Source organism: Ornithorhynchus anatinus, chromosome 5 (assembly GCF_004115215.2).
Source record: "Ornithorhynchus anatinus isolate Pmale09 chromosome 5, mOrnAna1.pri.v4, whole genome shotgun sequence".
Classification (NCBI taxonomy): Eukaryota; Metazoa; Chordata; class Mammalia; order Monotremata; family Ornithorhynchidae; genus Ornithorhynchus; species Ornithorhynchus anatinus.
This window is the reverse complement of record NC_041732.1, coordinates 41,244,635-41,260,941: the sequence shown is the minus strand read 5'-3', so window position 1 is coordinate 41,260,941 and position 16,307 is coordinate 41,244,635. Positions and strand designations below refer to the sequence as shown.

At 39.0% G+C, this 16,307-nt stretch overlaps 1 protein-coding gene across 3 annotated transcripts in view; it reads right to left on the bottom strand.

Moving 5' to 3' along the window:
* CSGALNACT1 (chondroitin sulfate N-acetylgalactosaminyltransferase 1) overlaps positions 1-16,307 on the bottom strand; it is a 258,159-nt gene that overhangs the window by 152,221 nt on the left and 89,631 nt on the right. For all 3 annotated transcript variants that reach the window (XM_029066246.2, XM_029066245.2, XM_029066247.2), the window contains one exon: positions 7,304-7,388. The gene's annotated coding sequence lies outside the window, so the exon portion shown is untranslated. The remainder of the gene's footprint in view (positions 1-7,303; positions 7,389-16,307) is intronic.

Below are 16,307 nucleotides of genomic sequence, written 5' to 3'. Positions count from 1 at the left end.
TCAGATCTACTCATTCATATACTCATTCACTCAATCATTTTTATTAAGCACTTACTGTGTACAAAGCACTGTACTAAGTGTTTGGAAAGTATAATTTGGCAACAAAGAGAGACAATCCCTACCCAACAATGGGCTCACAGTCTAGAAGGGAGGAGACAGACAACAAAACAAGTAGGCAGGCATCAATAGCATCAATATAAGTAAATAGAATTATAATAATAATAATGTTGGTATTTGTTAAGTGCTTACTATGTGCCGAGCACTGTTCTAAGCGCTGGGGTAGACACAGGGGAATCAGGATGTCCCACGTGGGGCTCACAGTCTTGATCCCCATTTTACAGATGAGGTAACTGAGGCACAGAGAAGTGAAGTGACTTGCCCAGTCACACAGCTGACAATTAAAGATATATACACATAATTATAAAATAGAATAATAAATATAAATAATAAATATACACAAATGGGGTGGGGGAGTAGAGCAGAGGGAGGGAGTCGGGGCAATGGGGAGGGAAGGAGGAGCAGAGGAAAAGGGGAGGCTCAGTCTGGGACACCACGGTAAGTTGGGTCAGGAACTCTCCCTGTGGAAGAGGAAGAATGATCCAAGGTAACCTAGTGAGGATTATGAGCACAGCCTATGGAAAGAGCCTGGGCCTGAGAGTCCGAGGATCTGGATTCTAATCCTGACTCTGACAATTGCTTGTGGTATGAACTAGGGCAAGTCACTAAACTTCTCTGTGCCTCAGTTTCCTCAACTGTAAAATAGGAATTCAATATCTATTCTCTCTCCTACTTAGACTCTGAACGTCATAGTGGACAGGGACTGGATCCAACCTGATTAACTTGTATCTACCCCAGTGCTTAGAACAGCATTTGATGTGTAGGAACCACTTAAAAAGTACCATAATAATATTTGTCACTGGCTCTCAAGTTACTAATATCAAGCAGGAGATGGGCTCAGTTAGAGAAGCAGTGTGGCCTAGTGGAAAAAGCACGGGCCTGGAAGTCAAAAGGATCTGAGTTCTAATCTCAGCTCTGCCACTTGTCTGCTGTGTGATCTAGGGCAAGTCACAACTCCTCTGTGGCTAAGTTACCAAATCTGTACAATGGGTAGTAAGTTCGAGTCCCAAGTGGGAAAGAGAGTAGGTCCAACCTGATTAACTTGCATCTACCCAAGCACTTAGAACAGTGCTTGACACATAGTGTTTAACAAATATAATAATAATCATAATAATTAGCTTTTTTCTACCCCAGTGCTTATTATATTGCCTGGAACATAGTAAGCACTAAAATACCATAAAGACAAATCTGACATCTGAACTGGTTTTGGAATAGCTGAGGTCCTAGAGACAAAGCAAATGTGAAGTGAAGCAAATCTCTGCATTTCCCAGCAATTAAGTGGACTCCCAGGAGTTACCCTTGAGGTGAGTGTGGCAAACAAATTTGTTTCTACTTGAGAAATGTATCAGTAGCCTGAGGCAACTTCACAGTGATATCCTGGTTGGGTCAAAGTTGAAGCTATCTTGTCTGATCCTTTCTACAAAGCTAACTAAGTAAAGCAGGGTCATGTAACAGACCTATTCTTACTCACCCTGCTCTTCACAACCCTACTCAGGGATACAGCAAAGAACCTAAAAATTTGTGTTGGAATCTTCTGTGAAACTCTTTCAGCTCAGCTAGCTACAAGCATCACTCTAAGTCCTTTAAAGAGTCAGACAGTAGCTGCAATCTTAATTTTATTCTGGAAGGACATAAACAAAATGACACATAAATAATTGTGACCAGCTTTATAATAGTAACCTCTCCAAACTAACAGTTGGGTTGAAGATCAAGGTAAGGCACTAGACTTGACTGGAATTCCCTAAACACTGCCAGAGATTTTTATCAGTGAAACAGCTAAATGTTGTCCTGAGTTTTGCTCCTAGGAAACACTCTATGATGTCTTCACAGAGAAAAAAAAATGGAAAGCCAAATCAAGAAAGCCATAATGACTCTGGAAGACTAACAATGTGGTATTAATTAGCATGGCCCAGTGGAAAGAGGCAGTGTGGTCTAGTGGATAGAGCATGGGCCTGGGAGTCAGAGGATCTGGGTTCTAATATGTGCTCCACCACTTGTCTGCTTTGTGACCTTTGGCAAATCACTTAATTTATCTGTGCCTCAGTTTCCTCATCTGTAAAATGGGTATTAAGACTGTGAGCTGCATGTGATACAGGACTGTATTTGCTCGCACCATCTTGCTTCTAGCCCAGCATTTCATACAGTTCCTGGGACCCAGTGAATGCTCAATACTGTAATCATTATTATTGATGAGTCTATTGCAAGCCCAATGGAATGAAAGTAGATTGAAAATGAAGTATGGATAAAATGACAGTACAAAACAGTAATGCAGTTCAAGTTAGCCATCAGCAGGAATAGCAATATCAACCTAGTGAAAACAAGGCAAAAAACTGATTCATTCACTTGGAACTTATACAGGCATATAAGGCATACAAATTCATCAGCCAAGGAAGTAATGAGAAGTAAACTGTCCATTGAAAATCAGCAAGGTAGAAGTGAGCCTTCTTCATATACCCCTCCCAAGATCTTTTAACATAATGTATTGCATTTTAACCTCACAACGTTCTTGTGAGGTAGAAAGAGGCAGGTTTTTTTATAGCTGAGGAAACTGAGGTACAGAGCAAATTAGCTTCCCCAACAAGCCTCTTAGAACTCCCTCCCTTCCTAAATCTAATAGATCACAGCATTTCCCCACATTCAAAGCCCTCCTAAGTCCCACCTGTTCTAACAAATCTTCCCAGAACTCTAGACCTTATCAGCCCACTGGAGCACTTATGAGTTTATTTATATCCATACTCACCACTAGTAATAGTCATGGTATTAAGTATTTACTATATGCAGAGCACTGTATTTAAAGCTGGAAAAAGTAGATCCACAGGTGAAAATAAGACACCATCCATGGCCCTCAAGGGACTCAGAATCTTATGAATAAGTAAGGGGAGAGAGGAAGGGTGACAGACACATATGGAAGGGTGAAACAATAGAAATACAACACAATATCAAGGATAAGGAGAACAGTAACTGTAACAAGAGGACAGGGTACTGTGGCTAGAGGAGCAGAGTTTTGGTTCCTCATGACTTCGAGTCCAATGATTACAACCTTGGCCTTAGTCATGGTCATGGTGGTAGCCATAGTCTTCCAAAATTTTGAAAGCTGAGGCCACCTCATACTGTAGCAACTTCCTCAGTCTCCTGGCTGGAGAAGAAGGGGCTTATGGGAGTCCCTGTGGTGTGTAGAGGGGAGGAAAAGTAAGGGGCGGCTAATCTCCTGTGCCCAGTGTAGTGAGGCCGTCTGTGGCCTCTTGTTGAGTGTGTCTATTCAACTGTACTGGACTACTGGAAATATTTTTATGTCTGCTCCCCTGCTAGAGTCTAAGTTACTTGGGAGCAGGCAATGGGTCCCTTCTTAATTGTGTGCTTCTCAAGAGCATAGTTCACTGTAATGTACCAAGTTAATAATACTGCTACCCCTGCTAAGGCTAGAACTCAGACTACCAGTTCCCAGGAAGACCATATTTCCACAAGACCATATGGGTTTTTCTAAATATCCATAGCATTGACCATGACATAAAGCTACAATAGGTTAAAATAGCAGGTACACCCTCACCAAACTACTTCTTTAATAAAAAGGCAAAATAAATAATAATAATAATAATAATGTTGATATTTGTTAAGCACTTACTATGTGCACAGCACTGTTCTAAGCGCTGGGGTAGATACAGGGTAAGCAGGTTGTCCACCTGATACGTGAAAATCTTTCCCCTGAAAAGTATTTGTGGTAAGTGAAGTGTTTCTCCACTCTTACTTGCCAACGTAAAGAATACTTGGACAAATATTACACAAGGTTATAATATATATTTAAAAAACAGTCAAGAAATTCAACACCACTATTGGGCTCTCTTGGAATTTGATTTTGAAAAACAACCACAGCATGAAAAAATAAGTGCCTAATTAGAATGCAGACACATCTTGCCAAACCTATAACTTGCGAATGGTTTCATTTCAGGAATTCATTCACAATCTTTAAGCTAAACCACTCAGTTTGCTTTTCCCTTCCTTTTAACTAGGGAATATGATAATGACCCCTAACACAAACTATGGACTAAACCCAATCCAAGTTGATCCTGTCATGGATCCGAAACTCTGCAGTGCTTCCATCATTTCTGTAAAAAGAGTTCAAGTGAAATGTGGCAGAAATAGCAGCCTTAGCCCTCACAAAAAGGGAATATGATTGAAGACCCAGAAGTTGGAAGAGACGATGTACAGTTTTCTTATTAAGACAATCAATCAAACTCCCCTCTCCTGCCTCCTGCTCTCCCTAATACTCCATCAAACCAAGTCAGATGCTTTTCAACTCCTATTAAAATCTCCAATCAAGACGAGCAAGACCACAGGCTTAACGATGAGGTTCAGGAAAAACCTTGGTCAAGTCTGTGGACTCAGCTTGCTCCACAGGTAGAATTAGGTGAAAATTCACCTTCGAGACTTAACCACAAGTGCTACTGCCCCCTCAGAAGAAATCAATATAACAAGGGAAGGAGGGACCTCCCGAATACTTAGAATTTACTTTAAAAATGTTTGTCAAAGTACAAATCTAAATACCCACCTAAATTTGATGAGTAATAAGAGGAAGAACAGAATCTGAAAAATATGGCCAGAAAAATAGAAGAGAAGAGCTGGTTTACAGGCAAAATTTATCACTAAAAATCCTCGATTACTTTAATAAATAAAAAATACAGGAGACTAAATACATCATGTGATGCCAAGTGGGCTGGCTCCTTGGTGACAGTCATTTCCCATTGACTGGAAATTGTTCCTTAGCAGCAGCAATGGCAGTGCCAATACTTGCTATGACAGCACATACTAAGCTGCCTTATTCCCTCTACTACCTTAATGAGAATTACCTCTTTATGAGATTTATTATAAAGAGCAAGACACTTTAAACAGTGCTTGATTTCCAGAATGTTAAACGAATTGTGAACTATAATGGCACTTTCCTGTGATGCTATCTATATAAAGATGAAGCTTTATGGAATCATAACTGGAAGTGACTTCAAAAGATCATCAACAACAATTCATACTTCAAGACAAGGTTACATTTCAAGTTATGCTTAAAATAAGTTTTTATTTTGTGTAGTGGTTGTTTATCCTCATCTCTTATACTGTTTTAATGTTTTATTGTTTCACTGCTCCCAATATGTCTGCTTCTAGAACTCTCCCCCATCTATATTCATAGACTGTGAGCCCCTTGAGGGACAGGGTCCATGACTTATTTCCACTTGTATACTGTATACTGGTGCTTAGTGCAGTGCTCTGCACACAGTAAATGCTTATAAAGTGCTAAACTACCTATATTAGATCAGTAGTCCTTTACCTAAAATTGATTGGTTACAGTATTTCACTCTTGCATGAGTTTTCTTTGGATGGGGACCTTAGTCTTTTATGATGAAAAACCAAATTCACTTCATTGAGACTGTCTTTCCTCAGAATAATAATGTTGGTATTTGCTAAGTGCTTACTACATGCAGAGCACTGTTCTAAGCGCTGGGGTAGATACAGGGTAATCAGGTTGTCCCACGTGAGGCTCACAGTTAATCCCCATTTTACAGATGAGGTAACTGAGGACCAGAGAAGCTGCCCTTTGTGCCCCTTTGGAAATTTGATTGGCAGGGAAAAGTAAGAGTGACATTGCATAAATCACACATTCTTGGTCCTGACATATCAGGGCTGAGGCTTGTCCTTTGTTTCACGGAGGGAAGATTCCATCATTGCAGTTCATTTATTTTTCAAGCTTAAAGGTACTTGTGCTAATTGAGTCTCATCCTATTCCTGTTCATTTCTTATTTGTCAAAGTCATCCTGAATCTATCCTAATGATATTTATTGAGAGCTTACTGTGTGCGGAGCACTGTAATAAGCATTTAGGAGAGTACAATATAACAGAGTTGAAAGGCACATTCCCTGCCCACAAAAGGGCTTACAGTCTAGAGGACTATAAGCTTTATCATTCATGGAACAGTACTGGCAACCATAACTTTATATCAGTTACTAACCTAATGATCATGCTCATGCCAATTACTCCCTCTACAAGGCATGACAAAAACCCTCAAAAAAAGGGTAAAGACTCCTAAGACACTGTTCAATATTTCAGAACTATTGATTCACTGTTCAATTTATCCTTGCTAGAATCCACAGGAAGTTACATTTATGTTACATTTAATAAAGCCATGAGAGATACACTTCACTGCACTGAATTTGAAATATTAAGCATTTCATAAATGAATTTTTTAAAAAGTGAAGGTTCTTATATATTGCTCTTTTATCTTACTCCAAATGATAAAAGTGATGAGGAAAAAAATGGAAAATTCTACTCTAAACCTCTAGAGGGACTTGTTAAAACAGAAAAGATTTTCCTTGAAATGTGTGTGTACTGGCCTTATCTATTTTCATCTCTGTTCATTTGTCTGAAGGAGAAACTATAAAAGACTTTTGTGTGCTCAAGCTCAGCTTAAAGACAGCAACCATATTTGCTATTGCCACTTTACAATGTCTCATGTCTGAATTTAAGCAATGTAACACCTGAGAGCAGAGTTATTCAAGTTGACAGGGCACAATATTCAATAGTACTAAAATGATTTAATAGAAAAAGTAGTGTTTGCCTCAAAATTAATTCTCACCTTACTAATATAAAGTAAGAGGCACTGAATAGCCCTTTTCTAATAGGCTTCCAGTTTGAACATCTTTAATAAAGTTAAACTTGAATAGTCCTTTGATTTTCCAAGCTAAAAGGAACCATACAAATGAACAGTTTCCTTCTCTTTTTTTCATTTCAATAATTGTTTAGAAAGATGACTCAAACAGTATTGCTCATTTCAACGAAGACTAAATATTGGGGGAATTTAGCACCTTTGAAAATTCCAAAAGAAAGTGAATGGACCTCTTTAGCTTGAGATGCATTTTTTAAATAGGTGCTTTTAATACCTTTAGCAAGTTTGAGGAAAGCATTTAGGAGTAGTACTGATTAATTCTGGGAAACATTTTAACTCTAAACACTTTCACAACATCTCCAAAAGCCATCAAAATACTGTAAATCATGAGATCTCTCAATCAGTTAATCTTCATCAGACTAATGAAAATAAAATGAGATTTCAGAGAACAGTAAAAGCATAAATTCTCAAAGTCAGCAGCTATAACAGCTTGACAAAGATTAATTTGGCAAGCAATTAATGAAGGACAGTATCACTTACCTTAGGTACAGGAAGAGGAAAAAAGCAATTAGGAAGTTTCCTCTACATCCTCTCTCACGTTGGTACAAATCGCCTTAGCTTTTGACTGAAATTTAAAGGGAAAAAAATACAAAAAGCCTCAAAATTTGTACTTGCAAAATCTTGATGATATACAGTAAATCTGTGATTATATGGTGCAGTTTAAAGAATTGTAGACATAAGAATTTTAAGCTTAAAAATAGGACTTTCAAATATACAGGAACACTGGTTTAGATATGTCTGGAAAGAACTGTCTTCTTTATTGAATGATGCAAAGGATAAGAAGCTAAAGTCTTCAAACAAGATAAATATCACGCAAAACTATGCTGAAGTAATTGGAAAAGCCCTTTAGGAAATGTTTACTCCCCTTCAGGTCCCAACCAAAAGTACATTAATTGGAGTCACCTACTAACCCTGTTTCATTTGCCTCAGACCCTAACGTACTTGCCAAAGTAACACTTGTGCCTTGAAAGCTCTGGTTAGTAGTTCAGCCGCTGACCTTCACTGAAAGGATCACATTCAGCTCCACCATATCCAAGAGGCCAATTATTTTTTTAAGTTTTGTGGAATGAAATGATTTTTTAAAAAAAGCCTTCACAAGCTTTCCTCAAGAGGGTTAAAAAAACCATAAGCTTCAAATTTACTGGTCAGAATTGGAAGGCCACCCCCCCTCACCCCAGAAAAAAAGCAGCTCTTTCTGATGTGTCAAAGACCCCACTGTGTAACAGACACAGTGAAATGAGTTGTTAAACTAAAAGGGCCTGGCTGAAGATGGGTTTTCCATGTGCTCTCAGCATCATCTCCCTGGGCTGGCTGGAGATGGTCCCAACCCTCTTAAAGAGCAGCTGCACTCCTTCAAGAAGCAATCTCTCAGAAGGATCATGCCTAGACTAATGCTATTCAGCTGGTTCTGTATGTGTTCCTTGGGCAGTACAACTCACATAGAAATATTTATTCACCATTATGGGAGGGGAAATTTAAAAAAAAAAAGCAAAACCTTCATATACACAACCAGAGAGGAGATAGCAATTTGGGGAGTCAGGGAAGAGATTCTCATTGATTATGTCACAACGAAGTCTGACTTCTCTTCCTACTTGATTCTCCCTACAGTTTCAAGAAAAAATGCTAGGAGGAACTGAATTCATCTAACTCAACAGGCATCAACAAAATTACTTTGGATGTACTGTGCAGTACATTACACAATGAACAAATTTTGATAAAAAAGTTCAATTGGCTGTTAATGTCTGTACTGATTAGAAATACAAGGCTTTGAGATTATTTTGCCAGTAATAATACTACCACTAATATGGTAGTTGCTAAGCACTTACTCTGTACCAAGTTACTCCTACTAACACAGGCATTCTATCTCATTTATCTTGGTGATGTGGAAGGGGCAGGCAAAATAACCAGTTCACAGATAGAGAAGCTGAAGCATAGGGTATGTAAAATCAGTCATTAAATTAGCCACTGGTAAAAATCAAGCCTAGAATTTAGCTCATTTTACTCCCAGTTCCGTGCACTTTGTAATAGACCACATGGCCACCCAGTAAAACATTACATAAGCTCATCTCTAGACTGTAAATTTATAGTGGGCAGAGAACTTATGTACTCTCCCAAGCACTCAGTACAATATTCTTCACACAGTGAATGCACTATACTGATTGATTTCATCCAAGGTCTTGCGGAATATATAATTTCATTTCTTTCTTTGATGCACACCTTTCTAATCCACTATTCACCAAGAGCTGGATATGTCAAGAGCTATTTCAGAAATACCTTCAAGCAGTTAAAGCTCCAAATTTGTTTTATATGTGTTTTTCCCAGGATTTTACCACCAAATCAATGATTGCTTTCCTCCTTCCATAAAACAGGTGCAACAGACCTAGGAGTCACAAGGACCCAAGTTCTAATTCCAGCTCCAACTGTCTGCTGTGTGACCTTGGGCAAGTCACATAACTTCTCTGTGCCTCAGTTAACTCGTCTGTGAGGATTAAAACTGTGAGCCCCATGTGGAACATGCATTGTGTCCAAATTGATTAGCTTGTATCTATTCCAGTGTTTAGCAGAGTGCCTAGCACATATTAAATGCTTAAACACCATTTTAAAAAAAGACATTACTTTACTCCCATATCGTAAGACCTCTATTAAAGTGATAAACAACCATTGGGTAGGTGCCAGTCTTGTCCCTTCATGTTCTCCTCTGTTGGCTGTCTATCGTTCTCCATCTTCCTTAATGCTCCTCCTCAGAGGCATGCATGTTTGTGATTTGTGCTTTTCTAATAAATTTTTGCCTTAAAAAATGACAGCCAAAAGGAGAGCAGAGCCAAAGTGGTACATTCATTTGAGCCCAAGTCTCAACTGCCTCTCATACCTGAAAATAAATAATGAAGTTTCAGAGCCTATACACTAGAAGTTAAAATGAATTTACAATGGAGTTTTCCATCTTTCAAGTCTAAATCATTTACATTTATCCTTATGTCTTTTTTCAGACCTTCAGCACCATTTCTTTCTCTTGGGATGCTGAGTCACTGTCACCCTAATAAATAATTTTTACCCTCTGAGTCAAAAGAAAATGTTCTTATGCACTAAATTGGTTTTATCAACAAAAGCCCAATAAAGAAGCAATTCACACCTTATTCAAACCAGTTCTTTTTGTTTGGTTTTTTTTTTAACTCAATAGACAATATTCATAGTTTTCATAGTAAACATATTCTGCTCCTTAATGCCTTCTTTACTTAGTGGACAAAGCATGGGCCTGGGAGCCAGAGGATATGGCTTCTCATCCCCGCTCCGCCACTTGCCTGCTGCATGACCTTGCGGAAATCACTTAACTTCTCTGTACCTCAGTTTTAACTGCAAAATTCATTCAATAGTATTTATTGAGCGCTTACTATGTGCAGATCACTATTCAATTCCTGTTCTCCCTCCTACTCAAACTGTCAGCTCCAAGGGGGACAGGGACTGTATTCAGCCTGATTAACTTGTATCTACCCCAGTGTTTGACATATAATAAATGCTTAACAAATACCACAAAAAGAGGGTCCAAAAGGCAACTTCACAATGCAAGTTTCTTATTAAGCAGAGATTTGTAAGGTACACAGATCTCACTGACCCTCTTGAGGAAATGATACAACAAAGAGAAAAGGAGGGAAAGGAAAAAGAGGCAGCATGCTTTTCACCTTAATTTTAAAAAGTCAGGTTTTGGTTGTTCCAAATCCTCAGACTAATGAAAAGTGATGCATTTTTGAAGTTATTTATTCTATCATATTTATTAAGCACTTACTATGTGCAAAGGGTTGTACTAAGTGCTTGGGAGAATACAATATAACATAGCAGATTCCAAGGCCAAAAGAGAGAAAGTGACACTCTAAAATTCTCTTTAAACACTAATCCCTCCTAAAAAGGTGAATCTGATATCACAAGGAGCAATCCCATTCCCCTTCAAATGCTTCCCTTCTACGATCCACAGTTTGTCACTGTTTGGGAGAAGTAGGAAGGAAGAAGGATGGGGACTGCTGCCCAGAGCTTTACTGCTGAAGGACCAGACTACTGTAGTTTTAACAGGTGAGAAAGCTCAGAGGCCTCCAGTTCACAAATTAGCAGGACCTGTCAAGTCTGGACAGTCCTTTCTCCGGTTCAGCAGGAGAACCCTGACATGTGACTGCCTTTTCACTGCTGCAGTTTCCTTGGGGTTTTATGGGGTGGTTTTTTGGTGGGGTTTTTTTGGCTCTTGCATTCAAGAAGACTTCATGGTGGGTAGTCCCATCTCCCTACTACCATTGACATTCCCTCTGTTCCACATCCCTCTGAAAACTCAAGGTGCATTCCCCAAAGAAATCTCCTAATTTAGGGTCCTTGTTACAGATCTATATCCATGCTCAGTTCAGTTCCCATGCTATTGAGTATGAATCACACAAAGTCTTTTAAAAGTTGATCATTTTTTTTCAGTGTATATGTCAAGTGCTTAGGCACTTATGCCAGGCACTGTACTAAGCACTGGGGGAGATATAGGTTAATAAGGTTGGACACTGTCCATGTCCCAAAGAGGGCTAACAATCTGAATATCCATTTTACAGATGAGGTTACTGAGGAACAGAAAAATTAAGTGACTTGCCCAAGGTCACACAGCAGACAAGTAATAGAGCTGAAAGTAGACCCAGTTCCTTCTGACTCTCAGGCCCATGCTCTATCCACACACAGCAGACAAGTAATAGAGCTGAAAGTAGACCCACTTCCTTCTGACTCTCAGGCCCATGCTCTATCCACTAGGCCACACTGCTTCTACTGATATTTGGGGGACAAGGGAGAAAAGTCTTGAAGTGTACCTTCTGCTATGCAAAGTCCCAGAGAACCAGCCACCTTTATTATTTTTTTAAAATGGCATTTAACTGATTACTATGTGCCAGGCACTGTAGAAAGCGCTAGGAAAGACACAAGCAAATCAGCTCGCAGTCTTAATCTCCATTTTAGAGATGATGTAACTGAGGCCCAAAAAGTGAAGTGACTTGCCTAAGGTCTCACAGCAGACAAGCTGCAGAGTGTTAGGATTAGAACCTAGGTCCTTTTGACTCCCAGGCCTGGGTTCTATCTACTCAGCCATGTTGCTCATTTCCATTAAATTACAAGTGATTCACAATGCAGAAATAAAACAAGCTCATTGTTGATTTTCTGCAGTCTGTACAGGACCAGGTTTTTTGACACCAACACATTGACAAACCTTTAGAGAAGGGCTTCTGCCCATATTCCATAATAACATTTTAAATCACCCAGCCATTTTCTGAGGAGAAAAGGGGTGCTTCCAAATATTAACTATTAGAAGTATTTAGACAACAGCCTTCAAGCCCTAGGGATTCAATCCCCTCCTCTCTAGACTCTAAGCTCATTATGGGCAGGGAACACTTCTGCTTATTTCTGCTGTATTATACTCTCTCAAGTGCTTAGTACAGTGCTCTGCACTTAGTAAGCAATCGGTAAATACCACTGATTGGGAAAAATACATAAAATCTTCTTCCAGAAGAGAAAAAACTTAAGGAATATTTGTAGTATGTTAACTAAATTGAAATTAACCCTTCTGCCAAATACAGATTCTTTTAATATAACAAATATTAAAATTTATCAACTATAAAGCATTAATTCCTGACAGCTGTCTCTAATGTGGTTAGTATTGTTTAGCAGTCCTGCTATGTTCCAAAGTCTTCTCACCTTCATTAACTAAAAACCAAAGTCCATTCCAACCAATCACATCTCAAAAATTCCATTTCTGTTGTGAGGAACAAGAAGAAAAGTCTGGAATTCTTCCTACTAACAGGACATCCAAGGATTGAACTAAACTCTGGATCAGAGTCACTACATGCCATCAGATCACAGTTGGTGAGGTTTTCCTCCCATGTATGTTGCATAAAAGCAGTAGACCATAAAGTTTGCTTTTCCACAGTCTAGGGTCAGAGCTCTAGATGAATTCCAAGCAGAGAAAAGAACATTCACCTCAAAGGCCTTTCTATTTAAAAAGTAGGAGCAGTTGCGATACCAAATATACTAATGCAGAAAGGCTAAAAATTTCATTTAACAAGGGGTTTTGAGGTTTTGTTTTCACTTTTAGTTTTTGGAAAAGTGGTGTCTAATCAGTATTAATGATGAGGCTATTTCAAGGATAGACAACAGAATGGAAGTAGACTGAAAAAAATAAAGTGCGGAGAAAATGACAGTGCTAAACGGCAACACAGTTCAAGCTAGCCATCAGCAGGAATAGCAATATCAACCTACTGAAAACAAACAAGGCGAAAAATTGATTCATTCATTTGGAACTAATACTGGCAAATATGGCATAAATCCATCAACCAAGAAAGCAATGAGAAGTAAACTGCCCATTGAAAATCAATGAGGTAAAAAAAAAAGAATGATATTCTTTATACACATCTGAAGAAGGCTATATTCCCCCAACATTTTCCCAGAACCACAACAACATTAGCGCAAGATGAGCAATGGCCCCCACAAGAGTCAGACTGTGGGAGCAATGTTATTATTTTTGCTTCCTCTGCTTTGCACTCCTCATTGGGAGATCTGAGGGGATTAGAGGTCTTTGGCAGCTATTTCACTCTCTTGCACAGCCTATTCTAGTTCCTCTGTATCATTTCCTATTTCTGCAGCTGTCAACAAGTTAGGTGCTATTATTACAAAATTAGGGTTATATGGCACAGGACACTATAGCAACCAAAAATTCACTGTAAGGAGACCTGAAGACCCAGTGACAGAGACAACAGAAAAAAAACAAACAACCTCACAGTAAGGCAGGGGTGAGGCTGAAGAGAAGTAGAAGCTCCATCCCCATGTAGTCCTGTCTAAAGTGAGTCTCCATATTCAAACTGCAGAGGTGTGTTTGGCTCTGACTCGGATTGACTTTCCTGCCTGTCAGGACCCTCCAACAACTTCTCCCAACCTGATCACCTGCTGTAGATGTTGTTCCTGGGAAATTAAATCGTGAACTCCATCCCCCCCAATTTAGACCAGAGCTGTGAAAAATCATTATCAACAAAATTATGGTACTTAAATGCTTACTATGTATCAAGAATTGTACTAAGCACTGGATTAGATACAGGATAATCAGGCCCCACATGGGGTTCACAGTCTAAGTAGGAGGGAGAACAGTTATTGAATTCCCATTTTGCAGATGAGGGAACTGAAGCACAGAGAAGTTAATTAAGTTCCCCAAGGTCACATAGCAGTATGTCGCAGAACCAGTATTAGAACCCAGGTCCTCTAACTCCCAGGCCTGTATTCTTTCCACTAGGCCCCACTGCTTCCCTGAAGTCCTCTATCTGTCTAAACCTATATAACTGATCACACTGTCCAACTGTAATCATGCTTGCTCCTTCTACATTGAACCAGCCAATATTCCAGCATGCCACTGACTTTTTCCACATTATGCCCACCTGCTACAACTTCCTGTGGGGAAAACAAATTACCATTCTTTGGAAAGTTTAACTGTCCTGAAGCTGCAAAAAAGATGAAATGGTTAGGACATTCTCACTTGGGTAACAACCATATCAGTAAACCTATCAATCCAAGTAAAAGGAGGACAGATTTATCTCTAAGCCAGGAAGAGTAAAAGGACCACAGTACTCAAGGAGAGTAAAAATGGCTTTCTGTTAAAACTAGGAAACCAAATAGCTCTTTATTTCCCAGAACTGGTCCTTTCTCAAATTTTGAGTGACAATCTTATTTCCTTAAGTCGATAATTTTGAGCTTCATAAAACCCACTTTTGGAAGAAGCTTCTCTGTCATTTGGGGAAAAATTTATTTTTGGCAAATTGAAAAACAGTCAACTTCTCAATTCTTCATGTTTCTCTCAACACTCTGGAATTAATTTTTTTTTAAGAAGTGGAGATGTTCTAATACCTACAGTCCAAAAAAAAAAACAAACCAACCACAATTATTCCATTCTTTACCCAGCATCTACATTAAATAAAGCATGGCAAGTGTTGCACCCCACCTTAAAAGTCAATCATGTCCACCCAAATACATCTCTGGTGATTTATTGCAAATTAGGGGTCCTTTTGACCATGTGAGAAAGAGGCCAGGATAGTCTGTCACATACAACCGTGGATTAAAGCCTAGGAGTTAAAGTAGTTCAGTTTGCCAATCTTATTACTGTCACTGATTTTCAATGCAACATTGGATAAATGCCCCCTCCTACGTGGATCTTGGAAGTATTGCTTTATTCTTTATTAAGGGGTGGGATATTGGTGCACTGTTTTTCTCCAAATACATCTACATTTGTTCCACAAAAGCCATGGTATTTTTGAAAGTCTACTAAGAAATTAAAATGAATGCATAGAACACATCAATATCAGCTGCCCAATATTATGTTACTGTTATTGCATTTATGTATGATATGATAAGTTGTTTTACAATAGAAAAAACTCTTCATTAAATGCCTCAAGTTCCGCTGGTAATGGCAATAAATCCATTTCACAAAAAGGCAGAGGCAAGAAGAGGATCCAGGATTTAGCAATGTGATAAGCAAAGAAAAAAAAAACCCTCCCTACTACATGATGCTTCCAGTCCATATTTCAAGTAAAATAATAAATCCATCCCCCTCTCAAGGTCACGCTTGAAGAGTTTCCAGTATTCTACCAGTCTCGATAATGGAAAGGAGAGTCAAGCAGAGACATATCCATTCCATTCCTAGGTTGGGCCGTGGCTAGAGAGTGGAAGGTAATCTGCCACAAGTCAAAACATACCTGTGCTGGGCTGCAGCAGCATGGGAGAGAGTCGAAGGCAGAGACTCAGGTTTACTGCGCAGAAGGAGACAATGGTAAACCACTTCCGTGTTTTTACCAAGAAAAAACTCTCAGGATACACTACCAGAATGATTTCAGATGTAGAGTGGGGCATTATGGGAGAGATTTGTCCATGGTGTCGCTATGGATCGGAGATGACAGGATGGCATAAGACAAAACAAGATAAATCCATCTATCACAAACTTATTCCACTATAATCCTGTTGATATTAAAATAAAATTAGAACTCTGAAGGACATATTTTTCCAGATCCTCAATGATCCAACCCAGTTTTTTCTGATTCCTATAGTGCAAACCTAAGAGCTATCTTCTCAAATGGGTCATTTCCCAAGTATCCAGACACTGTTCACACACCCCACTCAGGTTGAGTCAGTCATGACTTCTGATGCTAATCAAAGCAGTATTTCCTTGGGTTCAAAGTCTACAATAATCAATCATATTTATTGAGTGCTTACTGTATGCAGAACACTGTACTAAGCTTTTGGAATATTACAATATAACAAACACACACAGCCCCCACCCACAACAAGGTTACAGTCTAACCATGCTTCACTGCTCATTTGCTAAGTTTTAAAATTCTCATCCAAATTTTTTTGTCACTGAAAGAAACTACAGCAGATTTTAAATACTGAGATCCACAGTCCAAAGACAGAATCTTCATACTTTATATACCTCAGTGAAAGTAAT